Genomic DNA, 23270 nt, shown 5'->3' with positions numbered 1-23270 from the left:
TGCATGTATTGGTTAAATTCTTTGTAGCAATGAACATGTTTAATATTTAGTTGAGAAGGATCCCCACATCATGCTTCACTCTGGGCATGGTGTTATGTTTGTGGGAAGTGCTTAAAAAATGCTGTCAGATGACAGTTTTTTTTTTTTTTTTGTCAAACTTTTGTTAGAGCTGGGTCACATTGTCATTGTTGTAAACTCCAGACGTATTTTGTATGATTTCTTGAGAGCAATGGCTGCTTTTGTGCCACCCTCAGATATGTGTCAGTGCACTGCAGAGCTTTTGAGATGGCTCATTTTATTTTGTTCTTTTCTTCTGAGCTCTGTGTTCATTGCTTTGTGGTTTCACATCCAGTGTCTTACAGGACACATTATTCTAGGCAGTATTTTGGTAATTTGATGTTTTAAGTTTCTATGTAATTAAATCCCTTTTTATAATTTAGGCTTTTTTTAATATTGTCTTAGACATTTTGGAATTTTCTCCAGTCTTAGTTTTCACAGCTCACTACATTTTAGCAGAATATTTTGTGTTAAGCTCTAGGTAGGACATCTCCAACGTTTTTGCTTGGTTATTAGTTTGATTAACTTATTTAATGTTTTTGACTTATTTACTTACTGCAGTGGTTCCCAAAGCTGTGGTCGCAGGACAATGAGGAGGGGTCGCATGGTGATTTCCCAAAATCGAAATCCTTTTATTAAATTATTATAATTACCGTGCATTATCCATAATCTACAGAAGACAAAATAGTAGTCAATAGTTTCATAAAAAAACAACAACATGGAAATAAAAAGCCATTAGTGTTTCGTTCATTTTTATTTATTTTTTTCACCCATTAAATTGTGACCCCTGGGGAAATTCTGTTATATTCAAGACACAGCAATGGCGTCAGATGCAGCAGATTGATTTTTTGGCACCAGGTTAAACTTTCTGACACACTTTATAACACTTACGTTCATTAAAAATAAATACAGGCCACAATTGAACATGGAGGTCTCCGAGTGTCGTTTTCCAAGATTAAACGAAAAACAGATTTTGGCCTATTAATGTATGCGCGCGTTTGTATATTTATTAACACCTCAGAGGGTATTGGGGGTCGTGACTCACTGGCATTGTTATTTTGGGGGTCGCGAGGTGAAAGGTTTGGTACTCTGTACTCAGTACTTACTGTATGGTAGTTACTGTACTGGTAATTTAAAACACAAGACACAGTTGCAGTCAATCAAATTTGAGGTTAATCCATAATATTTATTGCTTTAAATACATTCAGAAATTAGTTTTATTGATTCATATGATTATGATACTTTGGTACAGTAGTGGGAAGTAGCCCACAGCCCAGTTCTGGGAAATACCCATACACACTCATTCACACATTACGCACAATTTAATTACCAAATTTACCTTTAGAGCATGTGTTTGTACTGTGAGGGAAGCACAGCACCCGGAGGAAACCCACGCGAACACGGGGAGAACATGCAAACTCCAAAAAGAAATGCCAACTGGCTCAGCCGGGTCTAGAACCAGCGATCTTCTTGCTGTGCGGCGACCGTGTTAACCACTGAGCCGTCATGGTGCCCAGTCAAATTCCAACAATAAAAAATTTTCTAAGCTTTCTTGTAATATATCTAAGCTTGTATTTATGTTTGTGGGACTACTATTTGGGAGATGCAGGAAGACAAAAGGAGCAGTTGTTCTGTGCCACCCCAAATAGGATCTTGATTTTGAGAAAGATCTTTTGTCAGTTTAATGTATCTTTAGTCAGTTTAATGTGAAAGCTTAAAAATGCTACTCTAAATACGACTCTGTTGACCCTTTAGACCAGTATAATTTTAATTTAGTCTAGATTTCATCGACAACACTACCCGGAAGGAAACTAGGTATTTCTGGTGACATAAAGATAGCTCACTCACTTCAGCTAGCTAAAATAAACCTCTCCACCACTTCAGTTGAAAAGGTAAACAAGGCATCTGCTCTGTTTTTAAAATTATTTAAAGGTCTTGTGAAATGCTTTGAAATGTGCATTTTTAGTTGATGTTTGACGTAATCTCAAACGCAGCATGAAGAGAGGGTGGGACATAGTGTCATAACCTTATCATAATTATAGGATATAAAAATGCTAAAGAAAAAATCATTTAAAGATTAATTTTCATAAGCTCGATTTATAATTGCATAAAATACTTTTATAACAATAATATAAATAACACCAATTTTATACAATTACAATGAAAGTAAACAACATTAAAAGTAAACTCATAATGATTTTTAAAAAGGGGACCATTAATGAACATTTATTTAGAAGATTATTTATTTTTATTTAGTGTTATAACAGTTCATATAAATTGCTTCTATCAAGCCACTTTTCCACTGCATATGAAAAATGACACCGGACAGGATTTATTTCTAATGGAGAGTAGTCCGGGAGCTGCGTGGGGTTCCGATCATCTTTGTATGCGGAAAAATCGTATCCTATTTGAGCTGTGGATATGCTGAAATATTTGAAATCCTGCGACTGGACTGTGCGCGACCAGTGTTCCAGTGTTGTCCAAGCAGGTCTTTGAACACGAGATGAGAAAGTTTTTTTTTTTTTTTTCGTTATTTTTTTAATCAGAAAAAAAATTCTGTTAAAAAAGCATTTCTATTCATAAATAAGTAATAACAATTTTTAAAATTTTTTTTATGTTGTCTCCACATTCCCTCCAAAAGTTTTAGCGGTCTATGAGAATAAGCACAGAGAATAAAGGCTCTTTTTGCACTTTATTTCAAACACCACAAGAATTAGCTTCTCTTCCATGATGCACAACACTGAAAATTCCGTGCGACTACCACAAGGGTGCGTATTCCGACAGACATGTCCAAATGTAGTATGCAGTGGAAAGTCAGTTTTAGGCTAGTGGGTTGCATTTTGTTGCTGTTATTCTTATCACCTGGTAGATTATTCTAATTCACTGAGCTAGTGATGTTAGTGTTGATATTTACAGTAACAAACGTCTTTACGGCTGGGTCACGTCATTTATTCAGAAACGGCAATGTTGGATTCCAAAGTCAGATTGTTAACAGTCATAGATGTTTACGTGTATATATGGGTAATAATTCCTTTTGTATCTGCGTCTTCTCCATTAATTGTCTTCTCCATTACTCCTCATCCTGATAAATACAAGGTGTGGCTGCACGTGTGTCATGGTGAATGTGTAACTGCAAGCCCTGAATTATGCAGTTTTTTTTTTTTTTTTTGCTGGGTATGTTTGTGCGCCTGTGTTGTTTTTTGCATTTCATTATGAAGTGAGAAAAATTTCCCATTTATTATGTTTTATTAACGTCTAAAGCCTGATTTATACTTCTGCGTCAAGTGACCGGCGTAACCCACGGCGCAGGCAACGCGCGTGGCTGTGCATTTATACTTCTGCGTGCTGTCTCTGTTGGTCTGCATTAACACTTCCGAAATGCTAGTGGGCAGTCAGGTGTTAATGTTCCTCTGTGTCGAGTTTCTTCTCTGCTTTTTTGCTTTCCTGAACACTTCCGGGATGTACAAGTGGCTCAAACTCGCTCATTTTGAGGCAGAAACCGGCGGACGTGCAACAACTTTAACTATGAGGTAAACACAAAACAAAACTTTCCATCCGGAGCTCCTTCACAGTACTCCACATTTGTAAACAATCGCTTGCGCGGCGTCGCGCCATTCGCGCGGCTCTCGGTCCCGCCCAGACTCGTCAGCGCTACCACCGACCAATCACAGAGCTTACGCTATGCGTCGTTGCGACATGTAGTAACATTTTTTTGAGAGGTGCACGTCAGTGACGGCGATGGCCACGGCAAAGGGCTATGCGTCAGCGCCGTAGCATACGCCGGTGTTTGATGCAGAAGTATAAATCAGCCTTAACCCAACCCTAAACCCAACTGTCACAGTAATGTAAAAATATTAATTATTCTTATACAATGTTACAAAAATGATGCTATAGACCATATCAGTGGGGTGTTGTCATTGGCCCGTGAACATTTCCTGCCTATCAAACTATTTCATAACAGTAACAAGAGGCAATTCAATCATAACTTGATGTTAAAACGGCTATCATAACATTATTTGATTCATGGATTCTCGGAAGCTCTAGAAATTAAAAATTGTAAAACTGGAAATAGGTTGGGACCATTGTTTTTGTTTATATCCCTCAAAATGGTCTATAATGATGTGCAGATCTTCAGCTGTATCCTAGCAAAGAGCTTAGAATGACCAAGAGGGACACTCAATAGAACGTTCCATTGCAACAGCAGTTCCCAACAACAGCCCCGGATTCAACCATTTTGGAGTGAAAGCAATCATCTGTCCATTGGATCTCATAGCTGTCGCGATGGCAAGCAGTTGCTTTATTTATTTATTTATTTATTTAAAAAGTGCATTAAAGCTGAGATACAACCTGAAAGACAACAATACAACACTTACTATCACAATCATCAGCACATTTAATAGTTTATTTTACAGACTTATAATATGCTGTTGTTCTATTGGAGTTTTCTGTCCAAAATGGCCGCCGCACCATCTAGTGGCTGTTTCCTAAATTGCACTAGAGTGTCGCCTCTTGGTGATTCTATGCTCTTTGATCCTAGCTAGACTTTACCAACTTACTACGAAAGCCCAGACGGGAGCATCATAATCAGATTTTTATTCAAATAAATCGATATGAACTTCACACTCGAGTTTAATAATAAAATCGATTTATCACCCAGCCCTTATAAATGGTTCATCCATTTAGGCAGTTTTGGAGCACACTTGCTTATAGATATCTTGAAAAATAACAATACTGATATTAAAAATATACATTATTTATTTTGCATGTTAACCATGAGATCTGGTATCATTTTCTGATCTCTCTTCTCCTTTTTTTATTCCTATCACATGACTGATGATGAACAAATACCAAAATTTGCACGTTTAATTCAGTGTAATGATTGTTAAGCATCCAAACTATGTAGATTTAGTTAAGCACCTAAAGTATTTTAAAAATGTACTGATGTGGTCGAAAGCCACATCAGCTCTTACATATGTACAGTATGATTTAAGTAATTACATCACTTGAAGTGACACTTATGATGACAAGATAATTCCACGCTCAATGCAATGCAGACATGTTTGGCTCCATGGCTCAGGAATATTGTTTACCGTCAAACCTCCTGATTTTAAACTACTTAGGTGGCACTGAAGGTGACACAGCTTATCTATTGAAAAGCTAAAGCATAATAACTGAATATAAACACTGAATAAACAGTCCAGTTTACAAAATGGATGTACTGTCTTTCTCCAATGACCTTAGTCATATTTTATCACAAATGAGTTTGTCACCCCATTAAGGTTGTCTTATTTCACCTCCAATGGCGCAAGGTTAGATTAGGTTATGTTGTCCTTATCAACAGTGTGATCATGCTAAGCAAACACTGTCATCTCCTCTATAGCATATGGACTCTGTTGGATTATTCCAGCATTGAAATTTGCTCCACACCGTGTCCTTAATTACATTTTAGATCATCACTCTGTTCCATTTAGTAATGAAGGGACAGCTGTACTGAGTTCCCCGCACAAGAAATGACTCATTTTATTGAAGGGGGTATAATTATGTTTTCTCTTTCACCCTTAAATGGAGGAGTAGGTGGAAAAAAGCAAAGTGACATTTCTTGTAAAGGTGCTGCTGCGAAGACCTTTTGACATGGTTTTACAATCTTTTCACATGGCGTATGAGGCGTGTGAGTTTAAATGCGACCGTACATTTGTAAAGTACAATGTTAAGAACATTGAAATTGACAGTAGAGGCGTATTGCTTGGCACATGTCTTGCTGTTAGCTCTTGTTGCATACTTGGCTTGTGAGGCAAAATGAATCATCAATAGTCTGCCATTATATATTTTTTTGAATCCAGCCTCTCTTGTTTGCATTACAGACTGCTAAACGCAAGACCATTCAGTCCATTCAAGAGTTACAGGTTCAACAGCCATTTTTGCGTGCTATTTCTGGATGGTGTGGTCTCTTGAGAAAACCGTAAATCATGGATAAAGACAAAAGACGATTTCAACCTCTTATCTCAGCCTTTAGACTTTGCAGGTTGTACTCAGCCACTCCTCAAATTCCACAATGAATCAATACGAGTTGTTTTCACACCCTTTATTTGTTCAAATCTTTTGAGAATGTTGTCCGGTCGCCTTGTTTTGTAGGGTATCCCTTGTTTATTTGGCTGAATGTCTAACATGGGCTTTTATCACTTCCTTTCATTTGTTTCCTGTTAATGTAGACAATCTTTTGGCAGCCGCTCATGTCACGCCAAGGCCTAAACACAGAGTACTGATCTTAGCGCTTGTTAAACAACTTAAATTAAAGGTCCCATGAAATTAAAATAAAGTGGTTTTTTTTAGATGTTTGTATCAGGATGTTTAGATTTTTAGATATCTATATATAGCTCAGATAGCTCGTGTTTTCCAAAACAGTGTCAATTCAAATGTAGCAAGTATAAAACTGATATCAACACTTCTGCTCAAATGGATCAACGATTTTATTCACGGCAACCCATACTACAGTTTTTCATCAAATCATAACCCATAGATATGTAGACTAGATACCGCATACGGACCCTGAGCATGCATCAATACTGCTGACACATTTATATAGTGCTCCCAGGACAAAAGTCATTTAACCGCACTTAGTCTCATCTCATCTCACTCGGCAGCCATCTTTGAAACGGGCGGTATGCTCGGGCATTCAGTCTGAATGGGGAAACATCAAATTCTCAAATTCTCTCGGGCAGTAAGCTCTGGCATTCAGTCTGAATGGGGAAACATCAAATTCTCAAATTACTCCAAGTTCAAGATTAGGAACGAGATCACAACACCAACCTAGTTTATAGAAGTATTACAAATTATAATCCTCTGAATATTGCTTTGTCTGATCGCAGCTGCTGTTCTGAAGTAATTCACAACTTGGTCTTGATGGCGAATCTCCTCCAGAAATGACAGCGACTCTTTTGTTTACAAGTTTGTGGGGCATTTGAGTATTTACTGTCATGTGATGTGCATTTAACAGGACATACCATACCTTGATTTAGTTTCATATAAATTACTAAACCAAAAAAAAGTATTTTAAGTGCATTTAATAGTAGAAATTTCAAGCTTTATTTGCATATATTTCTTATGTCTGTGAAGCAAGTATTCGCTGAAATTCTAGTGTGTTGGTTGACCACCAAACTGTCGTAAAAGCACACGTCTGGTACAAGCTTCCCATCGCAGAAATGTCAGTCTAGAGCAGGGCTATTCAATTGGTGGCCCGCGGGCCGAACCCGGCCCCCGAGCCAATTTCTTCCAGCCCTCCAAATAGTGCAACCAAGACATAAAAAATAAATTTAGTTTAGTGGAAAAACCACAGCTATATTTATGAAGTGACGTTCAATACAGCATAAGCTGCAGAAGCTGTGCAGAGCACGAGTCACTATAAGCGAGTGGCGCGAGCAGGGGATGGAATGATTAGCCGATTTCACTATTAACTGCTCTTTAATTCGTTACAGTTTATTAATCGTAAAAGCTTCTCAATGTCAAATTTCTGTTGCATGGAATGAAACAAAACTGCTGCAACTAAACAAAGTTATGCCAAGTTGCCAACTGTGCGCTAGTTTAAAGTTCCAAGTATGTACACCAAGGCTAATACGCATGCATGCGAACCAGATTAACTAAAGCAGCGCCTTTTCCCATATCACGTCTTTTCCGCTTGCAAGTTTGTTATTTCTAAGGTAAGAATATATGACAATATGCGCACACAAGCAGAGCAACGCCCTTGCGTCTTTCCGGGCGCACGCAGTAGAAAACATCTCACGGTGAGAATTGTGTGTGCCTTTCAGTGCAATGTAAACAAAAGATTAGACAAATTATTATTAAAATGATTATGTATGTATGAACGCAGATGGCAGCAACAGTTAATCCAAATAGCTACTTACCTCATATAAAGCTTTAATTTACATTAGACGTGATAACCGTGAGCCCACGAGTATTCTTCAGACTATATAAACGTACAATCAAAATCTATAATTGTTGCATCCCTATTGTAATGCAATTTATAAATAACATATGAACGTGTTTGAATGTAGAAGAGGCCTACTTCAGCAATGCACTGCTTTTGTTGTGCTCTGCTTTAATACAACATTTGAATATGATTGTAAAAAAGAAAAAGTATATAGTACACTGCACTGATATTGTGTAGTTAAAATACAACATATTCACATTTTAATGTGGAAAAACCCAACGTGGTTGTCTTAAGGAGGAAAAATACAGCATATGGTCTCTTATATGCAGTTTTGTTATCACTTAAAGCAAGTCATATCTCTCTGGCCCTTCGTTTGGGATGCTTTTAATGAACCGGCCCCCGTGACAAACTAATTGAATAGCCCTGGTCTAGAGCGATCGATGATTGGATCCTGTACTAGTAAGTGAAGCTTCATTTGCAATATTGACTAGTACACTTTTCCTCATTCAAAACAATACGAGTGACATGTCTTGTGTGTTCTATAGTGTTTAGTAACAAGCAAACAAAGACAACAAAGCATAAAGGCAGAACATTTCATAGGTAAGAGAGAATTTTTCTTGTATTGTACATTACAAACTTTTGTGCTCAACAGGTAACCTTAAAGATGATAATACTGTCACTCATACAGGCACTAAATTCTAGGCTTATGCTAGTTGTGTTGAATAAAATCACCTGGGGTGCCAGAAATGTGTTGTTGGCTAAGTGAAGTAACTTAAAGTCTAGTTTTAAAGTTTTATACATAACAGTGCCTGCGCCTCAATGTGCATACTGTCCACCTTAAATTATTAAACATTACAAATGCTATATGGATCAGAAAGGTGGATATGCACATTGAGAGACAGAGATATTGATAGTTTCACGAGTCATTCATAATCATTCACAAACGAATCGCTCTCTCTGTAAGAATCAGAAGTGAAAATGTGAAAGGGGGTGTGTATTAGGACACAGATTAGATTACATTTAACTTGGAGGGGGGATAATACATTTCCATGCACACAAACACATGCTCCTTGTCGGCGGTGCCCATGCGGTCACTCATCTATCGATATAAAAAAATTATGTCAAATTATAGTTTTCGTAATATAAAAAAATATTTGCATACTGACCTCTGGACAAACTCCCGATCGTAGATGTATGTATATATGTTTACATATTTATGGCTCTGAATGGCCAGTCCTCCACTGCACCTTTGGCCTTACATTCATTTCAAAGGAGCATTGATGCATTCTTTCCAATAGACAACAACAGTGCAGGCGACATCTAATGTAAATATCTATGATAATAGCCAATCAAATGCTCTGTAGTTTGTGACTTGCCCCGCCCCCTTTTAGATGCTTTTCATTTGATTCACTTGAGCTTAACCACTCACTGGCAGAGCGGTGATGAAACAAAACGCTATTGACCTTTTTTTTTATTTTTATTTTTTATTTATTTTATTATTATTATTTTCATGTGGGGGAGCTACACTATTTCCCACCTTCTCTTCATGTTTCGGTCGAAGTTACGTCAAACAGTAAATAAAAATGCACATTTTAAAGCACTTCAAGGAACTTTTTATAATGTTTTAAATGTACAACAGTCATTTATAGATGGCTTTTCTGCTGTAGTGACCAATGTTAGCATTAATTCAGTTGAATTAAAACGTCTTACAGTTTTAAAATTTAAAATAGCTGCTTTGCCTTTCATGTCTAAAACTTAATTTATTCATGTGATGTCTAAATGGAACTTTCAGCACCCACATCTTCAGTTTTCAGTGTCACAGGATCCTTTGATGCATTTAATGGTATAAGATGTGTAAAGAACTTGCTCATTTACTATGATGTGTGATACTGTGGACAAGAGACTAGCTGGTTAAAGTGCTATTTGAATACCCACCATAGCAAGTTGCCATGGCAGCAGAAGCATATCGCAGCCCACCGTTAAGTCCAATTGCAGGTTTATATTTGCATAGATTTACTTGGATGGTCAATTAATGTGAATATTTGCCGCTCATCTGAATAGCCTGACTGAGAAGCTAAAACTCCACCTGTCTATTCAGCAGGTCTCAACAATCAGATTAGAAATCGAGGGAAAGCATAAATGCCTTTTGGCAGACGTAATTTCCTCTCCTCCCCTCACTTAGCTGTGATGTGGCATCTGAGATTTGCGATTACAACACATCTCACAGACACCATAATGGTATCCAGTTATATCTACATGGTGTGCAGCACTACGGTAATATGAAATGATTTCAATTTCTCTACTGATTTAATGAAATTGAAGAGCGAGCGAAACCCAAGCAGGCTTTTCTTAGTGGTAATATGTTCAATGTAAAATTAACCTGTTGATTTTGTTCCTGAAACCCCCTGAGGTTCTTGCGTGCCAAGAGGAGAGCCAGCTGTGATGTTTTAAAAGGGCATTGAAAGCAGGGGACAAAGATGTATCAAGAGTCCTCCATGCACACCGCTGGACCCCAGATCTTGTCTCTCTGCTGTTTTTTTACCCAACAATGACTCGAGCATGTCTCTGTTCCTCTATAGTAACCTTGGCGACTACAGCTTTAAAAGAGAGAATTTTAACGCTGTGACCTGAAGATGGCTAAATGAGGCGTTAACAGATATTTAACAAGGAGAGTTTTGTTTAACCTTTGATTGTTTGCACTGTGACAAAAGACTGTTGGCAATAGAGTACATTTGGTTGGGTTCACATTTACTGGTGGCTTGTTTTAGTTAGTTTAAATTGTAAAACTCAATTTTGATTATAATGTCATTTAAATTTATTCAACTAAAATAAAACATTTAAGACAATATAGGAAGATGAAAGGTTTGTAGGTTTGATATCCGCTTGTTAAGTTGTGACGTATCGTTGACTTATGGAATACTGTTTCCGGGTCCAAGTCGCTACTCATTTAAATTGAGAAAATATTCGTTTATTTTTTTACTTTTTATTCATAGCACACATTAAAGTGAGTTTTATATAAAATCATGGTGCACATGATTTTATATATATTTGCACTTTTGGATTGAAAGAAAACTAGTTTTTCAACTGGGACTATAGCCCAACCCTGCTACAGTTGTGACATAATATTGTACTCTCAGCTCAGTCTCAGTCACGCTTTACCATATTTAAAGGGACAATTCAGTCTCAAGTGTAAATTCTTTCATCTTTTACTCACCCTCTACTTTTTCTAAACCTATTTAAGTTTCTTATGTTGAACAAGAAATTTGAAAAGATCTTGGTAACTGGTAGTCATAGTATTTATTAATTTAATTGAATTGAATTTAGTTTTAAGTTATTTTATTTTGTTTAGGTTTTATTTAATTCAAAAGAAGGTAATGATTCGCACTCAATTGCTTCATACTGTTTTTATTTTTACTTTTTCTTACATTTTACGGGTGATAACAGACAAACAGACGTTTCGGCACAAAGCCTTCCTCAGTGTGTGACACAATTCTCCAACTCCACCCTTTTATTCCATAGTCAATCACAATGTGCAATTAGTTAAACCGTCACTCTCATTTCATTATCAGTTAATCACACAATAACTTATAATCTTCACAGCAATGACAATAAACATTCTTCCCATTTCCGACCTCACTCCACAGAGATAAAGTGCATCAACCACCATCACTAATCAGGTGTACATCAATACAATAAAATTCTAACAGTTGACATTAAAAGTTTTCTACATTTTACAATTACCCAAAGATTAAAAATCACAAGTCTTACCTTCATCTCTACCCTTACAACCAATTATACAGGAGACATTTACCCTCATATTCAAAAAACGATTTGCAAGACATACGAAAAAACCTACATTCAAAAACCATTGGTACATAGGAAAACATCATATCAATTATCATTATATTTTTTAACAATTTACACTACAATATATCATGATCAATTACTCGAAAAATACCTTTTCCTTCCAAAACATAATCTCGCAAGAAAACAGCATATCAAACATTAAGTTTCAGACCTCTCCTATTCATTACAATAATATGGTCAATTACTTGCAAAATACATTTACTTTTAGTAACATTACATAACAAAACAGCACATCAAATATCATCAAGTTTATCAACAATTTCTTTTTCATTACAATACATCATCAACCTCTCGAAAAAATACCTTTATCCACAAAAAACATTTCTCAAAAAAAAAAAAAAAAAAAACAAACAAAAAAAAAAAAACAGACAGCAAATCAATTATCACAGTGTTAACCAAGTTTCGGTTTCACTTCAATATATAATGATTAACCACATGAAAAACACCCTTACCTCCTAAAATATTATTTTACAAGAAACATATCAATTAACATTATTCACCCATTATTATCTTTATTCCGAAGTTCACAAACATTTAAAGAAAAAAATAATAATAAAAATCATTTTTTATTTTTGTCAACAACTTTAACGTTCAAGATTTACAATTCCTAATATCGATTAAATAGCAGATTTGTTAAAGAAACGCAGACAGATATATAATAAATTAATAAATAAAATAAACCTGTTTGTTTTAATTTCAATTTTATGAAATAAAATAAAAATAAAATGATTTTGTTTCATTTTAATTTAACTTGATTTATTTTTGTATGAACACTTCTTAGTCATAGCACACATTAAAGTGAATTTTATATAAAATAATGGTGCACATGACATTCTCTGGACTTTAACAATTTATAATAATTTAATTGCTTTCTGGTCATCTGATATTGGGCATGGATATATGTTGCGATCATGATTTTCTGAAGTTTCACATCACTTTGCAAGAGTTTATTACTTCCATTTGTTTAATCTCCCCATACAGTTTGATTGTGCTCTTGGACCCGGAAGCCGCTTCGTGTGACGACACAATTAGCAAGTGCATAGGCACAGTAAAGTATATTATAACTGTAACACTACAATAGTAATTCCAATCGAACTTCCTGTTTGTTGTAGCCAATTCAAATTTGCACTTTTGGATTGAAAGAAAACTAGTTTTTCAACTGGGACTATTGGCCAACCCTGCTACAGTTTTGACATAATATTGTACTCTCAGCTCAGTCTCAGTCACATTTTACCATGTTTAAAGGGGCAATTCAGCCATTCATCATTTACTCACCCTCTACTATTTCTAAACATATTTGAGTTTCTTGTGTTGAACAAGAAATTTGGAAAACTGGTAGTCATAGTATTTATCAATTTAATAATTTTTTTTTTATTTTGTTTTGGTTATTTTGTTTTATCTATTAAAATAAAATAAAAAAACTGTTTATTTTAATTTAAATTTATAAAATAAAATTAAAATTAAACGATTTAGTTTTATTTTATTTAACTTGATTTATTTTTGTTTTTAATAAAATTATATAAAATGAAATTAATTAATTTTAAATTGATATAATAATTTTTTGTTTAATAATAAAATTATACAAAATACAATAAAATAATTTTAATTTATTAAAATAAAATTTTAATTATTTTATTTATTGTGAGGATACAGATTTACTAACGTTCTTAAAACCAATTTAAATGTATATATATATAATTTATTTTTTATTTTTTGCATGAACTACCCCTTTTTTAAGCCGTTCTGATAATTTCCTCCTCTCTTAAAACCAAGGTTTTGTGTCTAAGTGTGTGCGCATATTTATTTTGAAATAAAAAGAACACTCATTAATATGCATACACATTGTATTCTGCTTCATTTGTTTTTGCCAACATGCAGCAGCATCTTGAAATATTTCTGCGCATAAATGCATTACCAGAACGCAATTAAGAAGTCTCGGTGCAAAACAGACATAAATGAAAACAAATACGGAGGTTGTTTTTTTTTAAATGCATGTGGTCTGGTGTGTGTTAATGGAGGCTTTTTTTGCATCAAATGTGAGCTAGCTGAAAAAGCACATTGAAATTGCACATTTTTTTCTTCTCGCCCTTTTCTCCCCCTTGTGTTGAAAAAAAAAAGTTAAAGGCTAATTGAAGAGCAGTCTTGCATGACAAACTAAGACCTTTATTAAGCACACACCTCCTTAAATTCTCCTCAAAGTGTTCTCCGCAGCAAGAGCTTTGTGTCCTGTTAGCATGGGTTATTACTTTTATTTCACTGCACAGGCAAGTTTGGCGCCCTTACATACACATCATTAAGAGCAGATGAACACGTCCTTAATCAGGTTAAAAAATGCTCTTTTCCTGCTTTTTTTGTGTACTTAAGCTACCAAGGTCAGTATATACTGTGGTGCTGTTAGATATGAAATATGGCCATTATCATAAATAAACTTCACTTAGATAGTCCTTAGGCCAGACAAAACACTATGCTGGTGGAAAGCGTAGAAGATTTCACATACCTTGTAAAATGTTGTGAAGTAATAAACAGTTTGTTTTAAAGGATCCTTTCAAATAAGATTCAGTCACCTGTGGGGTCATATGAACAGCTATGAACGTGTTATGGAGTAGATGGTCCTATCTCTTTGTAATATCGCTTGGGAAAGCATTGCTTATTTTGAATAACAAATTAGGTACAAATTTAAGCGGTTCAATGGCAAGTTGACAAATATCTCACTGTAAAACATTAAAACATTTCAATCCAGCTACTAAATGCTTTATTTTATTCAAATGATGATAAGCTTGCAATTAAAATGCAAGCCCAGATGTCACATTTTAATTTAAAGCACATCAATTGTGATTTGTACTTTTAATTAGTTAGATAATTTTAGTCGGAACAAGACTATTCCCTGTGGAGCAGCAAAGAAATGAGCTGACAACCATTAAATGTGAAACCATTCAACTTTTTGTGTTTCTGGTTAATATCAGAATTGATCAAATCTTGGACTTTCTTTTTAAAGAAACGTTGTGCCTTGAATGATTCATTTAGAAGGCAGTTCTGCGGGTTTTATATGGGTTTGTTAAAGTACCAGTAACTTCACTACGATTTTGTGGTAAGTTTTGCACATTTGAGTTTTATTAAATTATCAATGACTTTTATTACATTTATAATATAAATAAATAAATAGACTAGTGCTGTACAATATATTGTTTCAGCATTTATATCTCAATGTGCACATCCACAATAGTCACATCGCAAAGATATGCAATGTTAAGTGTGGATTATAGTTGCCCACAAGCTATAGAGCACTGTATTTATACAGAATTTATACGTTTTTTTTTTTTTACTTTGAAATTTTGTCTTTGTTTCTAATCCAAATATCTAAATTTCAAAGTGAAAACAAGATTATTTAACTTGGCCCACTTTCAGATAATTCAGCTTGTTTTTAGGAAAAGCTCTTAATTTTGCTTTATTTCATCTGACTTTTGAAACAAAACAATATTTTTACTTGATCTTGGATTTTGTTTCAGATATTTGGACTAGAAATGAGACAAAGGAAGTAAAAAAAAGCATTTTCTTGCATTGTGATTTATCTAATTTCTGTACCTGAATACGGTTAAATTTCCAACAAAACCGTCGAATAGTGTATTCAAACTATCTTGTGAAACTATATTCATATCGCAAAATTTATTACAGATAAATAAATTATTGCAATATCAGATTTTTCCAATATTGTGCAGCCCTACACTCAGTGACTCAGTGACTCAGTGAGCAATTTCTGCATGTGCAGATGTCATGTGGGCCAACTAATTCTTTTCATATAATTATCACTATCTGTCTAAAAGATTCTGAGAACAGTCAGGTACGGTTCCAGTTGTGTTTCCATTTGAACCTGGTATGATGTGGCTAGGCATAGTCCAGTATAAGATTCTGACGATATGATAACCTTGGATAAATATATCACAGTTTCACAGTATAACAGCGTTGTAATTACTTGCTTAAAATATGTTCTTTTTAAATGTCTGGGTTAAAAAGAACAATTTTATTGTAATACAATAGATTTTATTTTTGAGAAACATTTTAAATATTTTGGAACTGTAGCCATATCAGGTTAAATAATTAAAATAAATCATTGACTTCTGCTGTCTTTATTAGTTAAAAGAAAATTATTATTATTTTTTTAATCAACTTAAAAAGCCGTTTTTGGATATCTTTCTTTGAATATAAAAAAAAAGCCTCTGCATTGCTCAGGTCTATAGCATGCTTGTATATTGGTTAAGCGACTTGTTTTTCAAATGTTTCCTGAATCTTGTTTTGACCAGTAACTTTTGGGGCTCTATTTTGACGGTCCATGCGCAGAGCGCAAAACGCAGGGCGCAAACGCTTTCAGGGCGTGTCAGAACGCATTTATGCTAACTTAGTGACGTGAAAATCCGCTTTGCGCCATGGCGCAAGGTCTAAAAGGGTTGAGTTTATTTTCTTAATGAGTTATAGGTGTGTTTTGAGAATAAACCAGAGTCTCATCTCCCATTCCCTTTAAGAGCCAGCTGCGTCGGGCCATAGGCGCATTGCTATTAACATGATGTAAAGTAAGTTCACTTTGACTTTTGCTCTCGTGGATAGGGAAACCTTACCGCACAGACATCAATCAGCCTATAAATAATTAATTTCGGTTGTTAAGCGCAAAGATTTGTTTCAAAACTATTTCTAAATTCAGTTCTAATTTCCAGCAAACGAATAAATGATTAATAATAACAAAGTGTGGTCAAAATTATTTCCAAATACACCTGCTATGCCCCATATGGTCTAAAACCTTACAGGTGGACAAATCTAAGCTTGTTTTAATAAAACAAATATAAATATGGATATAATAAATAATACTGCTAATAATAATAACATTGTACAAAAGCAAATTGAATGAACTGAAAAGCCTCCCGAGATGAAGAAAGTATGAAGGCAGTGGTTTTAAATTCATGTAGGCTAGAAATTAATATGTTTTGTAATATTTTAATCATTTATATTTATATCCTATATATATATCCTTATCTATCTATCTGTCTGTCTGTCTGTCTGTCTGTCTGTCTGTCTGTCTGTCCGTCCGTCCGTCCGTCTGTCTGTCTGTATATATATATCTTTTTCATATGTAAAGATATTTGCGTATTGCTCTACATCTTGTGTGTAGTGTGTAAGCCAGGCGCACTTTGCGCCAGACAATAGACCGACTTTGTTCTGGTCTAATGAACAGACTATTTACAGTTTCTCAAAATAGCACCGCACCAAAACACGCCTGCTTTTTTAGACCAGAACGCCTATGGCGCATTTGGTATTTAAACAGTGTGGCGTAACACCTCAAAATGACCCTTGCGCCGAGCTTAAAGTAGTAAACACACATTGCGCTGGGTGTGTGATAGGGCCCTTGGTGTGGAGGGTCCTTTTATAGATACTGTTGCCCTAAAAAATTCAATAAAATAGTCATAAAAAACAGCTTGAATATACCGTATGAACGATATAAAAGAAAAGTTTTGCTGTTTTAAAACCTTGACTTTTCCAAACTACGGTAAACTATGAAACCGGTTATCGACCCATGCCTACACATGGCGCAATTACAAACCATTCTCAAACTGTAATTCTAAGCTTAGTTACCTTACAATGCCGTGCTTGTAGAGTGCGTGATTGGTATGACGTCACCATTCTGTTGTCTGGCTATCAGTTTTTTACCGGAGCTGGCTAAGCGGAAGGAAGCTATTGATTTTCTCTGCCATTTAACGATGCAGTTTTAGAAAAAAGGAAGTCCCCAAAAAAGAAATATCTGCTAATCATCTAGATCAGTGTTTACATTACACTTGTGCTACCAAGGCAACAACTGAGATGGATCAGAGCATAGAATCACCAAGAGGCGACACTCTGTTGCTATTTGGGAAACAGCCACTAGATGCTGCTACTTTCACGCGGCAGACATTTAGAAATAAAAATTTCAATTAGACAACAGCACGAATAGCTATCGTTAAACAGAATGAATCAAAATATTGAGTTAAATACGAGTTAAAAGATTATACTCTCAGCAAAAGTACATCCCCTTTGAAAAGTAACATTTATCTAGTGGTTTGTATGACCTCCATGATTTTTATTGACAGCATCAAGACTTTTGTGCATGAACTGAACAAGTTGGCTACATTTTGCAACATATATTTTTTTCTTTTCTTTAAAAATGACTCTTTAAAAGTTGCTCAAAGAAATGCTCAACTTGATGTGTCTTCAGAATTTCCCCTATGTGTTCAATTGGATTCAATTGTAATATATTAACATATTTTACATAAAAAAATATTAGTCTGTCTTAAACGGACAACACTGGAGAAATATAAATCTGTAACCAAAAATATACTGTCAGTCTGTTATCAACATCCTATTTTAAAAGTCATGTTAATTAAACATGTCAGTATTAATTTGTATTCTAGAGCATGAACTAATAAATTTCACCTAAAAACTACAGTTTCAAGAAAACAAGTCTGGTTAATAAACATTAAGTCTGTAAAATAAACTATTAAAATTACTGATGATCACTACTCTCCTAAGTGTAAGTGTTGTATTGGCGTCTTTCAGGTTGTATTTCAGCTATAATGCGCTTTTTAAATAAATAAATAAAAACAAAGCAGTTGCTTGTCATCACGACAGCAATGAGATCCAATAGACGGCCAACACTTTCACTCCAAAATGGCGGAATCATGGTGCTGTTGCAATGGAATGTTGTATTGAGTGTTGCCTTTTGGTGATTCTAAGCTCTTTTGAAGTATATTACATACCAAAGAGCTTCATTATCAACCCCACAGTGTGAAAACGAATCCGTATGCTGACTGGTCTGGTTTACATGGAATGGAACTTTTATGAAAATGTTAAGCAAAAAAAATCACATATACAGTATGTGATTATGATGATCTAAATGTACGATATTATGGATGACAATATATAATTTGAATAATGTTAGAATCAGAATTTGTAAATACAAATGTAGAGATAATGAAGACATAAAAAATTTATCCTATCAAAAAAAAGGGCAAATTATAAACAATGTATCTTTTCAAATCAACAGTTAGTGGTCTTGAGCTGCGCAGGATGCAGTAAACATTCTAAGAAAGGAGACTCTGTGCTTGGGGTTGGCAGTTTTCTGAGAGAATGATGGCCATGTTTTCTGAGAGAAAGAGAGTTCTTGTATCTGTAGGGGGTGTGACTGGCTCTCCTCCAGACAGCCACAGCCCTTATGCTGTCCATGTGTTCAGGATCGCTCTCTCACCTCTCATCCTGGCCAAGAGAGCAAAGCGAAACACAGTTTTTTTTTTTTAAGGTGGAATTTAAGGTTTGGAGTTTGCATCCATTTTCTTGCCTAAAATGAGCCTGGTTGCAAAATCCAAATCTAATGCACATCTTTTAAGTAATATTTTTTGTTAAATAAAAAGACTTTGCTTATTATCAACTGAAAGTTTAGTCTTAGTACCTTTTTATCATTATTATAAAAATCTTGATTTGACCAATATTGCATTTATTAGATTACAATAGGTGATAAACAGTTTAAATGAGCAATTTTAAAGTCATTACTCTATTGTCACATTATTTTTTAGAAGTCTATTTAACCATTGTAGAATAAAAATATTCAATTCGATTTCTGTATATTTCTATAGCGCTTTTACAATGTAGATTGTGACAAAGCAGCTTAACATAGAAGTTCTAGTGAATTGAAACTCTGTCAGTCAGAGCTGAAGTTCAGTTCAGCATCAGCTCAGGATATGGCCTGGTCCAGGATTATAGATACCATGGCATCATTTCTTCACAGGACATAATCTCTAGGTTCCTCAGAATGAGTATCCCCAGGTGAAAATATAGAATAAAGAGAATAATTAGCGTAACTGCTGTTCATTTTGTATTTAAACGAGAAGCAAAAATGAAGTGTTATAAATGAAAATAGTAATTATACAAACAAACATGGTAACAAGCATGTAAAGCATATGAGTGTTTCTAACAAAATGTCTGGTGCATTAAGATCAGAGCAGTGTGTCCTACAGGTAGTTGTCAAGCCTGCGGTCACCTGCGTGGAGCACACTCTTGCATTATATCGTTATGTGATGCATTGTGTATGCTTTAAGAAAAAGATAGGTCTTTAATCTAGGTTTGAACTGAGGGAGTGTAACTGAGCCTCTGACATTGTCAGGAAGGCTGTTCCAGAGTTTAGGAGCCATAAATAAGTAGCAGGGTTCAACGCTAAGGATTTTCTTCTCCTGGCCCGATTAGATTTTTTCTTGCCCTGGCAAAATTTTCTCTGGACCCACCAAAAAAAAACAAAAAAAAAAACTAATAGCTATTTCTTAGCCACATACAGTATTTTAAATTGTTTCAAAAGCCAAACATAATTGTAATACTTACACTTTTAATTCAGAATTCAGAAATACATTTTTTTAATACAAGTGACAAAGTAAAAAAAAAATTCAATTGTGATCTAACTAAATATGATTTTGTGTGTGTGTGTGTGTGTGTGTGTGTGTGTGTGTGTGTGTGTGTGTGTGTGTGTGTGTGTGTGTGTGTGTGTGTGTGTGTGTGTGTGTGTGTGTGTGTGTGTGTGTGTGTGTGTGTGTGTGTGTGTGTGTGTGTGTATACGGTACCGGTGCGTTGCTTTTTTTATTGTATGTAGTTTCAAATAAAATGATTATTTCAGACATTATTGCTTTTTTTACTATTACCATTAATATCAATAATATTGATAACAACAACAATAATAATTAATATTAGTGATTTCTGAAGGAGCATGTGACTCTGAAGACTAGAGTAATGGAAGCTGAAAATTAATCTTTAAAGATTATTAAATTAAATGATAAACTACTTTTGAACAATTATTTCATAGTGCAACATTTCCCGATTTTGCTGTATTTATGATTAAATAAATGCAGCCTTAGTGAGCAGGAGAAGCTTATTTTAACATATTTAGCAATCATACTGACCCCAAACTTTTGACCAGTTTTGTATAAAATATTTTATAAGCAAAAGTGTGCACTTTAATTTTGACACCCACAGACATAGTCACCACATATAAATCAGAGGTCAGACTCTCTCATACAGACCCTCATTTCAGTTTTCAGGTTTTGTAAAAATCTATCTTTCTATTGAAATAATCAATCTATTAAAAAAAAAAAAAAAAAACATTGGCTAGAATTCTGCACTATAGGCTTAACTTAACCATTAGATCATGAAACAGATCAATGTTGATCTTTTTTTTTCGAGCTGTCAGTGCAGAAATAACAAAACAACAGGCCTAATACAGCATATTATAAGATTAAAATATGGAAAAATTATCGGATGATAACTTTGGTCATTTTTTTCTAACGAATAAACAGCTCTCTGTAATATTTCAGAATGCTTTCACTTTCGTAATAGACATGAAGCACACATTTACCGGTAGGAATGACATCCCGCACTACTCATCATTCTGTCTCCGTATAGCCGTATATGTGGCTATTCCACAATCGAAAGACACTGTGATATAGCCTGTGTAATTAGTTTGTTGCATTGTTTTGTTTTCTCACTACAATCGAACCGATTGCTCAAACAAACAGAGACCAACCCATTCAGGCGATCTCGGACTGAGTGATTTGGTGCATATACGAGCGTGATTGCTCGCGCTAATGGGGGAAACGAGACAGATTCTGAAACAAACGCCTATGTCTGAAAGGTCCCTAAGATTGTATTTGCATGCAATTGACAGTCGCAGCCAACCTTTTGTGACAAGGCAATACTGGCCCGATCGGGCCAGTAACATTCTGTACACTGACCCGAGCGTCTCGCACGCTGGCCCCAGGCCATCGGGCTGTCCTTATTGTTGAGCTGTGAGTGGGCTCGAACTCCTTTAGTAGACTTTGCTATTCTAGGCACTACAATCAGCCCTGAGATTTGGGATCTTAAAGAATGGCTTGGATTGTAGCGAGACTAAATGTTGGTTAGATAAACAGGAGCTAGGTTATTTAAAGCTTTATAGATAAGAAGCAATATATTATAATCAATGCAGAACTTAATCAGCAGCCATTGCAAAGAGGATAAAATTGGGTGTTATGATCATATTTTCTAGACCTGGTATAAACTCTGGCAGCTGCATTTTGCACTAACTGAGGTTTATTAATAGAGAGCATTACAGTAATCTAGCCAAGAAGTCATAAAAGCATGAACTAGCTTTTCTGCATCTGAGATGGATAGCAGACTTCGTAACTTAGCGATATTTCTCAAATCAAAGAAAACAGTTTTTTGTGGCATGCGAGATGATTTTCAAAAGTTATGTCAGCTTTTATTGTATGGGGAACCTAACAGCGCATCAGATCTTAATCATAATTATATTTTGGATGATTTTTTTCAGTCACAAATTTACTGATGTGGCAGTCACCGGGAACAATCTGTGCTATTAAAATTCTAGTGTTTTTGCCTTTTCTTTCTCTCTGTTTGGGCAATTTGCTAGAAATTTCACTCTAGTGTTTGATGCGTCGCCATGCTGCCATATGTGATGCTGTCTTGTGACTGCAAATACTTGTTGATGGCACAATGGTGCAAACCTGTCTTTCACGCTTCTCAATTTCAGCCACACTTTTTTGTTACTCATTAAAACACCACACAGCACAAACCTGAGTGAGTGGCATAGTTTTATGAAGAAATGAAAAGCTGTCCTCTCTCTACATCTTTCTCTTGTGAAGTCATTTGTGTACGGAGTTGGAATGCAGCCTGTTGTGCTTGGTTTTCAGCCCGGCCCTGCTGAGCTCTGCGGCCCTATTAATGATCTCCTCCATTACCATCACAACCGTCTCCCTTCAGCATCTACTTTCAAAGCCTCGGCTTCAGTCACCTTGACACCAACCCCCCGGCAACAGCCTCCGAGCCATAGATGTGACTGCAGTTGTCTGGAGGCAGTCGGCTCTTGTTAGCCTCTGGTGTGTAAACATATGAATAATGTTTGGGTCCCTGTAGTTGATGATCTCTTGAATGGAAACGTACATCACATTATTGCTTATTGTTTTTTTTTTTTTTCTACTTGGACTTTTAATTTAATGGCATCAAGATATGAACAGTTTCATCATTTTTTTCCACTTCACGTGTAATTCTTTTGCTCGAGTGCTCCAGACCTTAACTTTCCGTGCTTACGTCAGACCCAATTGTTGTTTTCCGAATTTGCATAACTTTTTACAAATTGAAACCAGTCTGTTAGACAGGCCTGGATGGTTTTTATGGGAAAACACCTGGTTAACATCTTTGATACTACATTATGTTGATGGGATACAAAAAAACTAGATCAGCCTAAATAAAAAAAAGTGATGTAGAAGATCATCAAAATGCTTAAACAAACGCCACGCTGACTTGTTATTCCTCAGGGAGGTGAATGATGCTTTTGGACTAATTCCCAATCTCGTAAATGTCGACATGTATA

General features: G+C 35.3%; 1 protein-coding gene across 1 annotated transcript in view; it reads left to right on the top strand.

Moving 5' to 3' along the window:
• The window catches only part of atp2b4 (ATPase plasma membrane Ca2+ transporting 4), an 86092-nt gene that overhangs the window by 53691 nt on the left and 9131 nt on the right, over positions 1–23270 (top strand).

Source organism: Danio rerio, chromosome 11 (assembly GCF_049306965.1).
Source record: "Danio rerio strain Tuebingen ecotype United States chromosome 11, GRCz12tu, whole genome shotgun sequence".
Classification (NCBI taxonomy): Eukaryota; Metazoa; Chordata; class Actinopteri; order Cypriniformes; family Danionidae; genus Danio; species Danio rerio.
The sequence above is the reverse complement of the archived record's forward strand: the minus strand, read 5'-3'. Positions and strand labels throughout refer to the sequence as shown.